We start from the raw sequence: 14,588 nt of genomic DNA, 5'->3' as shown, positions 1-14,588 counted from the left end.
TAACTAATAGTAAATCATCATAGACTTGTGAGATTAATTATTTAACAATCTCCAAACTTAATAATCTATATTCTTTAAATGAAGAAATTTTACTAATACTATCTTCATCTAATATACAAGATAATTACCATCAATGCTTGTCAATCTTATAGTTGTTAAAGAGCAACCAAATACCACTTCTTCAATCCTTATTAGGTTTGAAGCAACAACCTTCGCTCCAACAAGACATCTCTTTAGAAGAATGACATCAACCTCAATAGGGCCACAAGTCTTTGTAATTTATTTTAATCACAATCTAAATTGGTTGTAGATCATCGCTATTCTATCATATCTAATAAATAGTGAATATGCTAGCTCGCCTTGATTATAAATAACCACTTTATCTAGTTCAATTTTATCAATTCAATGTAACAACTTGATTGTACATTTGAGTGTCCCTTACATGACAACTTTACTATTTGACTGACCTATATTGCTTGAGCACTACATCTCTATTATGGACATTAGTAAGCATTGAATCTATAATCCTCATTGGAGTACCAATAATTTTTTACAAACTAACAAGGCTCCCACAATGTCTTTATTGTATGAGATGAGTACTTTGATCTTTGACCATTTTCTATCTATATTATCTAATCCTAATGTAGTGATGGCCATGATAGCAGCCATTAACTCTCCATCATCACAATGAACTTGTATTCAATAGCAATCTTGCGGTGTCGTAATACGTGAAGTCTTGCTTGAGAATGCTCCGAGCACCTGGTTGTGGAAGGAAGAATGGAAATTGCAACAACAAAATCCTAATTCTAATAGAATACTAACAATGCTCTAATTAGACCATAATAATGGTAAGCAAGCTTAATCAAATTCAAAAAAACCTCAAAGAAATTTCAAACAAACAATAAGAATTCTTAAAGAAATATCAGAAGGATCACAAATATCACTCAAATATATCTCAATTCAATCTTAATTTAATTCTAGTTAAAATCCTATTGAACTTCATTCAAACTTTAGGCCAAAACTAATTGAATCTTAAATCCTAATAAAATCTTAAACCCTGAATCAAACCCTAAACAAACCTTAAACCAAATCCCAACCAAATCCTAAACCAAATCCTAACCAAATCCTAAATCAAACCCTAATCAAACCCTAAATCCTAAATCAAACCATAACTAAATCCTAAATCCTAAATCAAACCCTAATCCAAATCCTAAACTCTAAACCAAACCCTAAAACCTGAACCAAACCCTAACTAAATCCTAAATCCTAAATAAAATCCTAATCAAATCCTAATCCAAATCCTAAATCCTAAATCAAATCCTAACCAAATCCTAAACCCTAAATAAATCCCAACCAAACCCTAAACCAAACCCTAAATCCTAAATCAAATCCTAAACCCTAAACCAAATCCTACTAATTCATATAACAGATTTAAACCTCAATAACTAATGAATAAACCGTTGATCTTAACTCAAATTTTTCACACTTCTAAAAAAATAAGTTAAAAACAAGCACAAAAAAATTGAAAAGGATCGGAGTTACCAAATCAATGATAACTTCAAAAATAAACTTGGATATTGGCCTACCTCCTTATCCAAACTTGATGCCAATCTTCCAGAGCTGATATCTCTCTTTTGCACCGTTCGATTGATTTCAAAATTCTAATGCACATAGAAAAATAAGTCTAATATCTTCTCATGCAAGTTTCACTCTAATCTAACTAGTAGATTGCAAGAAATCTTAAAAACTCCCATTAGTCCTAAAATTCTACTTTCTAAGAATTTGACCCACTTAAACCTCAATATCCATCAATTTAACCGTTAGATTGAGCTCAAATTCACAATACATATTGAACACAACTATAACCATAACTCCACAAAATTTCACTTGTAGATCTATTACAAAACTCTTGAAATCATCCAAAATGTAAATCCTATTTTATTTCATAAAATCCAAGTCATCTGAAACAAACCTTGACTTTGCAAAGCTCTTACAAAGTCATAACAACTCCAAATCACCCAATATCAATTCCCATAGAAATCCTATCCAATCTTCTATCAAATCCCACTCTCCGATCTACCAAAGAGTTCCGAAGTCATTGTCGAGACTCGGTTTTGTGCCTCAGGGTCTGATTTCGACCCTGGTTCATAACCGGCCCTCTCTAAGTATCAACATCTAGTTTTTTTAAAGTGATTTTTACTAGAATTTACTCTTAACTTCTTCCTAAAGATGTCTATATCATTTATTTTTCCAATTTACCTTATTTTGCCTTATTTTTGGTCCTACAAAGTAAGTAGAAGCTATTTTTTCTAAAAGTGCAGCATTACTACTAAAAGTTTTACTACCTTCCTATCTTTTATCCATATTTTTCTACCTTTTCTTTTAACTTGGATCTTCTAAAATAAGATCCATATCATCATCTTTCACCATATAGTTGTGTTACAACACAATAACGGATCAGTGGGTGCTTATCCATAGATGTTAGATACAAAGGCCAATTCCAATGCCAATATTCAGGTACTAGTTAATGTCACCCCATTGCAAGCTATACCACCGAACGTGACAATTGCGTATGCTCCCTATTTTTTGTATCAACAACAAGTGTTAACTGCAACAGAGTTACCAATAATACCAGCCCCAAAAGATTCCAATGAAGCCTTGTTGTTGAACTTGACAAAGAAAATGGAAGAAATGGCTGTTAATATGGCCAAGGATAAGGAGAAGAGGTAAAAGCCTATCAATACTACAACCAATGTTTGGTGCAGTAATTGTAAGGGCCACGGTCATTTGGTAACAGAATGCCTTTCACCTTGACAAATGATGGATCAATGTATATTTTGTAGAGGAAAGCACTTAACAGCTAATTGTTGGAATTTGCAAAGGCAACAACAATTTACTAATCAGACCATGATCCTACCAACTCACTAGGACGTCAATCAAGTTCAATCGGAAAATACGTTTCGATGGAATGGAAATTGATCTAATTGACAAAATTGAGCATTCAATAACTTTCAAAGTTCCAATTTTAATCAGGGGTTTGCATCAAATCCTCAGAACTATGACAAGGAGCAACAGAGGTATCAGCAATATGCTCCACCGGCATCATCGAACCAAGTTTCTTCCATTCCAATGGAATAACCAGAATCATTTTTTAACCCTACATAAAACAAGCTTAGTAAATATATACCGGTGGAGACACCCAATATGCTAGATGGGGGTGCAAGAAGACCACTTCGTTATTTCCGTTGTAGACAGATTGGCCATTATGCCAGTGAATGTCTCAATCCCAGAGCTAGTGACCATTATGTGCCAGTTTGTGGGAATTGCAAGCAGTCGAGGCATACTTATCAGCAATGTAATGCTCTGTTCAATTTCAATAATCGGGATCAATAGATCCAAAATCAAGGAAAAATAGAGGAGATAAATTAAGATCCTCAAGATTCTTTGATAAATCGGATGGAATGTGTCTAAGCCGTTCTTACCAGGAGTCAACAAAAAGAGAAAGGATCAATTCAACATTTGAGTAATCTTAAAGTGAAGGGCCAATTTGACCCAATTATGGGGACATCTAATCCAGGTCCTATTACGGGCTTCTTATCCAATATGAGACCTGACTCGGTTGGGCTACCCAATGAGGTACCAATTACGGAGGCTTCGATTCCGTTTCAAGCTATTTTGTTCTCTATGCCATTTAAAAAAACATCATTTCCATTGAAAGATTCTCTAAGAGGTGTAAATTCCAAGGAAGCTCCATCTGTTGTTCCAATTCCAAATCTAGGGCGGAAGAATATCGTACCTCAAGGAGTTAAACTCCAACCAATGAAAAAAAAGAGGACATTGGACATTATTGTAAATATGGAACCCTATGACATATTGAAGGATTTGGATGCTATTCGGCCTTTTATTTCTATGAAGCAACTTCTAGCGGTCGTACTAGAATGCCGTTCTATATTAAATTCATCGTTAACATGGCATAAGAAACGTAATAAGGAAGTTTGTGAAGTCAGTTTGAACCTTGACCCAGGTGCACTTACCATCGATGTTTCGATTGATGGTGTTATGATCTTGGGTGTTCAGGTGGATGGTGGTTCCAGTGTCAATTTAATGAACACTGATACAATGGATGCTTTAGATTTGGAATACTTAGTATCCACGACATTGGTATTACGGATGACAGATCAGAGCCGGATTAAACCAATAGATATTTTACGGAGTGTTCAAACTATAATTACTGGTATTGCATATGTAATTGACTATATCATCTTTTGGCTACAACATTCAACTTTATCGTATCCAATTTTATTGTGATGACCTTGGCTTTATCATGCAAAGGCCAAGAACGATTGAGGTCAGGGTACTTTGACAGTTGGCAAGGGCAGTGACAAAATGATATTATAAATGTACCCAGTACGCTATCACAGGGAGTCTCAATTGCCAACATGTGAATTGACGTCGGATGATGAGCTTAGTTCCAATGATGATGCAATCACACTGATTATGGAGGCGTCTGTGGAAGCAGCGCAATACCCTGGAGTGGTGTACCAATATGGAGGTTTGGAGGAGTATTTGATATACCCGATGGATTCAGAAAACTTTGAGTATGTTAGTATTGATTAGATGACCAAGTATGATGTGCATCATATTAGTGCCTTGGACACAGGATTCAGTACTTCACACATGTCGGACTTATCGACTGATTTTCAACCAGCATGAGAGTTGAAACAAAACATCGCCATTGCACCTTTATGTCAAACTATTAACTTGGTGACCACGGCAGAGCCATGGACAATTAAGGTCTACGAAGGTATTAAGGACCAAGAGTTGACCTATTGGATAGAATTTTTCTTGTATCATAAATCCACTTTTGCTTGGTCTTATGATGATCTAAAAGGTATCCTCAGTGAAGCTTGTGAACATCGTATCATTTTAGAAGAGAATGCTAAACCGATACAGCAAAGTCAACATTGCCTTAATCCTAAATATTCCCTCATGGTGAAGGAGGAATTGGACAAGCTTCTTGCGGTTGGTTTTATTTACCCGATACCAAATAGTGAGTGGGTTTTTGCAATCGTGATGGTGCCGAAAAAGAACGAAAAAATCCGAATTTTTCAGGATTTTTGGAAACTTAATGTGGCCACCAAGAAAGATTACTTTCCTTTATCTTTCACGAACTGTATACGTAACCTGCTGTTTTTATCACCAGGTAGTAAAAGAATAGGAGTAGGGCACCAATTAAAGTCATTATGTGGTGTTGTTTTGGATTGGTTGGAGTACCATTTCTTGTGTTTCTTGTATTTTTGAGAGTAGTAGTTTTAATTAAGCACTTGAGAGAGGGAGCGTCATCGCAATTGAAAGTGCAAAGAGAACTACAGACAAAGAAGACAGCAAGAAGGTGATATCAGAGTAGAACCGAAATAAAAATAAAAATAAAAAAAACAAACAAACAAACAAACAAAGAAACAAACAAAACAAAAATCATAGAGAAAGAACAGATACTATAAGAGAATGAGGAATCCAAGTTGACATTGAAGAGGAGATTTTTAAAGAAACAAGAAGCTTGGACAAAAGAAAAAGAACACATTTGATGGATTGTGGAAGGACAACAAGATGAATTGATCCAGAATTACAAGACATGAGATTTTGAATGGGAAAAACTCAAATGCCAGTTGCAAGTGGAAGGAGACAAGGCAGAGTTATTGACGAAAGAGAAAGAAGCATTGAATGACCAATCTAGAAGCAAAACGGAGAAGTTGAGATCCGAAATCAAAGTTTTACAAGCCTAGGTGACAAAATTGACGGAAGAGTTAACAGTGAGAAGCTAGTCTCAAGTGTCAATTGAAGATGTTCTAGAATGGATGAGTCAGGAGCAGCATCAGTTGGAACTCCGTGATACCTAGATCTTAAAACTGGAGGCTCAAGTCCATGAATTGGGTGAGTATAATGAAGATCTATCAAACCAATTGAAGAAGGAGACGATAGATGGATTGGTAGAGGACGAAAATTTGAATTTAGAACCAAAATCGGTAGAACCTACATTCAATAATGCAGCAAATGATTAATTGGATGGGCCAGAGGAACTAGTAAATTTATAGAGTTTTGTTAAGTAGTTTTTAGATAGGTATCCATTGTGTGTTTGCGAGGATGCTGCACAGATAAGAGTGGGGCTATGTAGAATAGATATTAGTTTGTTTTTGTAAGATATTGGTAAAATAGATTAATAATCCATAGAATAGTCATTTTAGGAGGATGGATGATTGATTCAATTATTAAAAGTAGTTATTATAGGATTACGGTTAGAATCTAGAAATCAATAGCAATTATATAGGAGTTGTAGAAGTTTGTTGGGAGACCAGACTGTGATAATCATGAGCCAAGATTAAGCTTGGTGCTTCTTCTTTATTTATTTATTTATTTATTTTTTTTCTTTATTGTTGAAGAGTAATAGATAGTTTCTGAATACTGAGAAGTGAATTTGTGGAATAAATCAGAGATTGATTTGTGAGTTATTGATTATGTAATTGGAGTATTGAGTGATTGAATTATATGAAAAGTTATTGGAAGATTGATTATAGATGGAAGATTATGATTGTTGTTTATTGAGAGTTGTATATGTGTATTTTGACAGAGGAAGTCTGTGATTACAGGAATTCTGTGAATTCAGATTGGTTGGAGTGAAGTTTGTTATTCATAGTGTTGGATGGAATTTATTGAGTTTTGAGCAGTCTTTTGAGAGTGTAGGGTTGCACATTGTGGTTATCAGTTGATGAAGGAATATTGTTACTGGGAAGAAGCATTGTAGTATTTCTTAGTGTTTTAGTGGTTTGAAATATAGTTAATTGTTTGACACTAGCAAGTAAAACTCATACGCTTAGTCTTTCCCTGTGTTCGAATTCCCCTATACAAGTTTATTCTGGAAGGAATTGTAAAATAAGTAAAATGACAATCACAAGGTTCAAAGTAAGTTTAGATATCATGCAAAAATTCATAAATGTAGTATCACCCAAATCTTTTAGCTCACTTATAATAAGTTTTAGTTGAGCTTTGAAACTAAAAATGGATTGGTCATGTTGAATTCTTACATCAAAGAATTATTGCATAAATTCATAAACATTGGCATTTTTTTTAAATTCATACTCCTTTAATAATTTGCTCTAAACTTATTGTGTAGTTTTGCAACTTGTTAGAGGCACAAGAAACTATTGATCAATGGAAGAAATTAATAGAATATAAGCAATATAATATGCTTTTATCCATTGTACATTTCCTATTTTCTTCTACCTTATGCCATCAACATAAGTAATGTATCTTTTTGCTCAAAATAGATTCTTAATCTACCACTTCTATATGTAAAACTTAGAACTATTAAAATATTGAATTTCAATTAAATCTTTATTGATCGATATTATCATCAAATTATTAGGTGATTGAATTGTAAGAAATAAAAAAATGAATAGGAAGTTTAAAAATATAATGCATGTAAAATTAAGAAGTTCAAGAAAATCAAGAAATTTTTTGAAAGAACAAATAAGCACTAAAATTTTTCTAAAAACTATGATTGAAAAACTTGAAAAGTATATTGAATACTAAATACTCAATTAGCCATTCAATTATTCTAATCACTTAATCAATTGCTTTCAAAGAAGTCAATCACTTTGATAATACTTTCTTGATACTACTTACTTAAAAATAAAACATAATAAAGCAACTGAATTAATCAAAATCTAGCTTTTTAATCTTAATTAACATTCTAATTCAGCACTAAAAAAAAATTACAAAACAACAAAGCGTAGGCCTATAATCTATTGTTTTTATATAATACTACACCAAGAATATTCAAAAATAATAATACTTTATTACAATTCAAATCTTATATATATCAATGAAAAGTTCTTATTTCTTACTAGTAACACATTATTCATTAAATTCCTACTAAATAATAATTTTTCTATTGATATTACAATATGTTTTAATTTCTCTACTTTAATAGAAAAGTGAAGCATAAGTTTGAGTGTAGAGTTAGCAAAGCATGCAATGTCTTGAATTTATCAAGAGTCAAAGTTTTTATAAAAATATCAATTATATTTTTATTAATAAATATATAATTTATTTTAGAATTCTATTTTAACTTTCTCTCAAATTATATGATATTTAATATCAAAATATTTAGTAGAAAAATAAAACTTAGGATTAACTACCAATCTAATTGTATTTTATCAATCAGAGTATAAAATAAAAGTTTAAGTGAAATTTTAGTTAAGATCTATAATTGAATTGATATTTATTGAGGTTTAAAATAGCTATAATAATTGATTGAAAATTACTTGGGAATTTTTTGGAATTATTTAGAATTTAGGATTTTATTAGGATTCGATTTAGGATTAGGATTTAGAATTTTTTTAAAAATTTAATTAGAATTTATCTAAAATATGATTAGTTTTTATTTAAAATTTATTAGGATTTGATCAAGATTTGGAATTTCATTGGGATTTGGTCTAAGGCATAGGATTTATTTAGGATTTATTTAGGATTTAGGATTTCATTAGGGTTTGGCTTAAGATTTGAATTTAGGATTTGATTAAGATTTGGCCGATAATTTGGATTTAGGATTTTGTTAGGATTTGATTATGATTTTTCTAGAATTTGGTTAAGGTTTTTTTAGTATTTGATTAAGGTTTTTTTAGAATTTTATTAAAATTTATTAAGAATTTGATTATGATTTATTTGAGATTTAAGATTTTAATAAGGTTTGATTGGAATTTATTTAGAATTTTATTAGAATTTGTTGAGGATTGTATAACGATTCAATTAAAAATTTTATTTTTAATATTTTTTTAATATTTTTTATTACATGTATTTCATTAAAATTAATTTATAATTTCTTTATATTTCTTTTGTAAAATTTTGAGACTTCTTTTGGATATAATTAAATATTAATTAGTATTATAATAATTTAATTAAACTTTGTTTAAGATTCTATTAGAATTTTTAGGATCATCTTATTGGAAGTTCTATTTTTCCTTCTACAGCTACATATCCAATACATTCTCAAGCAGACTTCACATTGTCATATTACATGGGATTTGGCTTGAGAATGCACTAGGCAACTAGCTGTGGAAGATAAAAGGAAAATTGCAACAATAAGTCTTCACAACTCTATGTCATGGACATACATTGGAAGATTCTTCGAATATTCTTCTAGAATATTCACTAAAGATTCTCTAAAGATTCCTTTAGAAGGTTCTAGAAGATTCTTAGAATATTCCCTAAAGATTCTCTTAGAAGGTTCTAGAATATTCTGATAGATTCTAGGAAGTTGCTCGAGAAGTTTCCTAATTAGTAGAAGTTGCTGGAGAAGCGTCCTAGTTAGCGGAAGTAGCTCGAGAAGCTTCCTATTCAGTAGTATATATAGGAGTCGAGGCTGAAGGGTTCTTCAGTCTCGACAACACATCTCTTGGAGTTCTAGCTCACCTTTCTGGTGTTGTTCTTGTACTCATCTGTTTAATCTAGTTCTGTCACTTCTTCTTGAACTTCTTGTTAGATTTCAAGTCTGTATTTTGTGTCCGTGACAGTTTGTCGAGACTGCATTTTCACTGATATCAGAGCTAGTTCCTTCTTGTTAGAGAGTGGATTACCCCTCTTCTTGAAGGTGTGCTAGTGTTTTAGAGGTTGCGGATTATCCTCCTCTAAACTGATATCTCTTCTTTCTCAATATTGGAGCCTTATTCTTCTTGGAGAGAGTGGATTACCCCTCATCTTGGAGTCTTAAGGCGTTTTAGAGGTTGCGGAGTACTCTCCTCTGAACCAATATTGTCCTCTTGTCAAAACTCTTTTTTCTTCTTTTTGAAGGTTAGCCGAAGGTTAAGACGTTAAAATGGCTGAAAGTTTGGAATCCAAACTAGATGCCATCATAAATGCTCTTGCCTCGTTGTCACATAGGACAACAGAGATCGAAGGAGTCATGGTAGGACTCCATAACAATGGAGCATCTGGGATAGCGCCATCTAAAGCATATCAGCCTCAAACTTCTGTGCCAGAAGAAGCAGTTCTACCTCCATTTCAACAAGATCGAGTAGTCCTACAACGAAAGGAGCCTCGAGTTAGTCTTCCGGATAAGTTTGATGGAATTCGTTCCAAGTTTCGAGGTTTTGTCAACCAAATCAAGTTGATAACAATTTTACAGCCCGAACGTTATCCGACGGAAGAAGCGCGTGTTGGGCTTGTTGGAACCTTGCTTACAGCACAAGCTCTGTCTTGGTTTACTCCCTTGTTCGAGAAGCAATCGCCAATCCTGAGCAACTTTGAAACGTTCTTGGAGGCGTTTGCAGAAGCATTTGGCGAGCATGATAAAGTTCGATGGGCTACAACAAAGATCCGATCGCTACGACAAGGAACACGCTCTGCATCAGTCTATGCCTCGGATTTCAGACAATTGGCAAGTGACATTAATTGGGGTGAAGAGGCGTTGGTGAGTCAGTTTTATTGGGGATTGAAGGATGATGTGAAGGACTCGCTGTTATCTCTTCCTGATCCTCAAACGCTCAACAAAGCTATTAGCCAAGCTGTAAAGTGTGACAACCGCCTATTCCAGCGTCGCCAAGACCAACGTCCAAGATACCAAATGACTCGTTACGACGTGACTATGTCTGCAAATAGCTTAAACTCACATTCGGAGGCAACAGACATGCAAATCGACACGGCGCGTGTCCGATCTCTTACTCCAACAGAGAAGAAACGGCGTATGGAGGAAGGGTTATGTTTGTACTGTGGAGAAGGTCACAAGGTTGGAAATTGCCCAAAGAAGCAAAATTGGCACCCTGTCAAGACTAGAAGTGCGATGATTCCGGAAAACGACGATGCCCAGCCACAGTAGGAACCGTGCGGCTGGACAATCTAATATCACGACAACAATCAGGTTCCTCCTTCTCTGTCCAACCTGCCCGTTGTTTTATAATTCCTTTGTTTTTAGGCCCTCAAAAACAAAAAACTTTAGCTTTATTGGATTCAGGGGCATCTACTTGTTTTTTAGATGAAGAGTTTGCTAAACGCCACAAGATCCGTTTAGTACAGAAGTCCAAACCTGTTCACGTAGAGGTGATAGATGGACGACCCTTATTGTCAGGCAACGTTACCCACGAATCAGAACCTATAGAAGTGGTGTTTAAGGACCATAGTAGTCACGTTATTTTTAATATTATTAGAACCCCATCAAGCCCTGTTATCCTTGGTCTTTCTTGGTTAGAAGATCATAATCCGTCCATTGATTGGAGGCTACGAAGGATAACATTTCCTGAAAAAAATAATAATAAACCTGTTGGTAGAACCTACATGAAGAAATCCATGTTTATTGGAGGGAGAGCGTTCCTAAGATCGTCTAAGGAAGGCGCACCATTTGTCATTTATGCAGCTCCAACTAGCGGCGAAAATATCTCAACATCGAATATACCAGAGCAATATAGGGATTTTGAAGACGTGTTTCAGAAGAAAAACGCCGATATACTGTCGGAACATCGACCATATGATTGCGCCATAGACTTAGAGGAAGGAGCGCAACCACCTTTTGGTCCAATATACAACCTATCGCAGACGGAGTTGGCAGAATTGCGGAAGTACATCGATGAGAATCTAGCCAAGAATTTTATTCGACATTCAAAGTCGCCAGCTGGAGCACCAATCTTATTCGTGAAGATAAAGGATGGCTCACTGCGGATGTGCGTGGACTACCGAGGACTCAACAAGGTGACCAAGAAAAATCGCTATCCCTTACCTTTGATCTCCGGCCTCTTAGATCAACTTGGACGTGCAAGGATTTTTACAAAGATTGATTTAAGAGGAGCCCACAACCTTGTGCGAATCAAAGAAGGAGATGAATGGAAGATAGCCTTTCGTACAAGGTATGGCCATTTTGAGTACAATGTCATGCCTTTTGGTCTTACCAATGCTCCAGCGGTCTTTCAGCATATGATGAACGACATCTTTCGGGAGTACCTCGATGACTTTGTTGTCATCTATCTGGATGATATTTTGATATTTTCCAAGAATGAAGAAGAACATGAGAAGCACGTTTGTTTGGTTCTTGAAAAACTATGCGAACGAGGACTCTATGCCAAGTTGGAGAAGTGTCAATTTCACCAGAATGAGATGGAATTTTTGGGTTTCATTGCGACTACAGAGGGCTTGAAGATGGATCCAAAAAAGGTAGAAGCAATTATATCTTGGGAAGTTCCGAAGACGATTAGAGATGTTCAGTGTTTTCTTGGATTTTCTAACTTCTATTGGATCTTCATCAAGAATTATTCTCAAGTTGCTGCACCACTCACGCGTCTAACAAGCAAAGACAAGCTCGAATGGGGATCACAAGCAGCAAAAGCATTTCAAGATCTTAAGACGGCATTCACTACGGCTCCAATCTTGGTACACCCTGACTTTGCAAAGGCTTTCTATTTAGAGACCGATGCTTCAGATTTTGCTTTGGGAGCTGTGCTTTCACAAATGGGCATAGACAAGAAGCTTCACCCAGTTGCGTTCTATTCACGGAAGTTCTCTGCTGCTGAGATCAACTACGAGATCCACGACAAAGAGCTGCTTGCTATAGTGGATGCCTTCCAAGAGTGGCGTCACTTCCTGGAAGGAGCTGCACATCCAGTGACTGTTTATACGGACCACAAGAATTTGGAGTACTTCATGACAGCTCGAATTTTGAATCGTCGTCAAGCTCGATGGAATATGTCTCTATCACGATTTGACTTTATTATCACCTACCGCCCTGGAAAACAGCAAGGATTATCTGACGCATTATCAAGGAGATCGTATCTTGCGCCAAAGGCTGCAGAAGCAGCGTTTGATCAACAATGTATAACATTGTTGAAACCAGAAAAATTCAGGATTTTTGCTACTGTTGCAACTATCGATGACGGCTTCCTCAACGAAGTACGTACTGCGACCATTGAGGATTCTATAGCTCTTGACATCAAACAACGTGTCGATAATGACAAGTTTAAGGTGGAGGGAGATCTTCTGTATTTTGAAGAGCGGTTGTATATCCCGAAAGGACCAACTCGACTCCAAGTACTTCAATCTCGCCACGACTTTCCAACTGCGGGACATTTTGGATTCAACAAGACTTTGGAGCTCATTTCACGAGATTTTTGGTGGCCCCAAATGTGGAAGGATGTGAAGGAATTTGTCCTTTCTTGTGATGTTTGTTCAAGATCCAAGATCCCTCGACATCGTCCGTATGGACTTCTCCAGCCATTGCCTATTCCGCACCGACCATGGTCTTCAGTTTCTATGGACTTCATTATGGACCTACTGCCATCGAATTCATTTGACAGCATCTTTGTTGTGGTGGATCGATTTACAAAGATGGCACATTTCGTGCCTTGCAAGAAAACATCGTCAAGTGAAGACACCGCAAGACTCTTTCTTGATAACATATATCGTTATCATGGCCTACCAGATGATATCGTGTCGGATCGAGGTACTCAGTTTGTATCCAAGTTTTGGAGGTCCCTCTTTGAGATATTGAAGGTGGATATTAAGCTCTCTTCGGCTTTTCATCCTCAAACTGACGGTCAAACGGAGCGGGTGAATCAAGTTTTGGAGCAATATTTACGATGCAGCATCAACTATCAACAAGATGATTGGACTGCATATCTACCGCTTGCTGAGTTCGCATACAACAACACTCTTTATGCGTCAACTCAATAAACACCATTCTTCTCCAACTACGGATACCACCCCAAGTTCGATTTATTGAGTTCTTCAGCAAATAACAACCCAGTAGCTGAAGGATTTGTGAAGCAACTATCGGAGCTTCAAGCGACGTTGAAGCTTCAATTGCAATCTGCCCAAGAGAGTTACAAGGCATCTGCAGATAAATATCGAAATGAGGCGCCTACTTTTAAAGTTGGAAGTAAAGTATGGCTTCTTCGACGGAATATCAAGCCCAAGCGGCCATGTGACAAATTGGACTATCGGAGATTAGGGCCATTTGTTATCGAGAAGTAGATCAATCCGGTGGCATATCGTCTGGAGTTACCAGCTACTATAAAGGTACATCCAGTCTTTCATGTGTCTTTGTTGGAACCTTATCGAGAGTCAGCTTTTCCCCAAAGAGTACAAAGTCCGCCACCAAGTATCGAAATTAAAAACCATGAGGAATACGAGGTGGAAAAGGTACTGGATTCACGGCGTAATAGGAGAAAATTGGAGTATTTAGTGCATTGGAGTGGATACGACATCAATGAACGAACGTGGGAGCGTGCCGAAAATCTTGCCAATGCACCAAAAAAGGTACAAGAATTTCATCAACGATATCCTCATAAACCTAAGCCGATTCAACGATAGCTTCTTGCTGAAGCTTGCTCATCAAGTAGCATAAAAAGGGGGGAGGGCACCTCCAAAACCCATAGTTCGATAGTGTAGAACTTTGTTAGCAACTATAGTTTGCTCTCATCATTTTAGCCTTTGGACATGGATAGTCAAGATACTACACTTGTTATGTCATCTCAAGCGACTAGCTCACGAAGACGACCGCGAGATGAAGAACCGCCTGCACCACGACGACGTCGAAGGATACCGAGCAACAG

Source organism: Physcomitrium patens, chromosome 14 (assembly GCF_059467195.1).
Source record: "Physcomitrium patens ecotype Gransden chromosome 14, ASM5946719v1, whole genome shotgun sequence".
NCBI lineage: Eukaryota > Viridiplantae > Streptophyta > Bryopsida > Funariales > Funariaceae > Physcomitrium > Physcomitrium patens.
Note: the sequence above shows the minus strand (reverse complement) of the source record.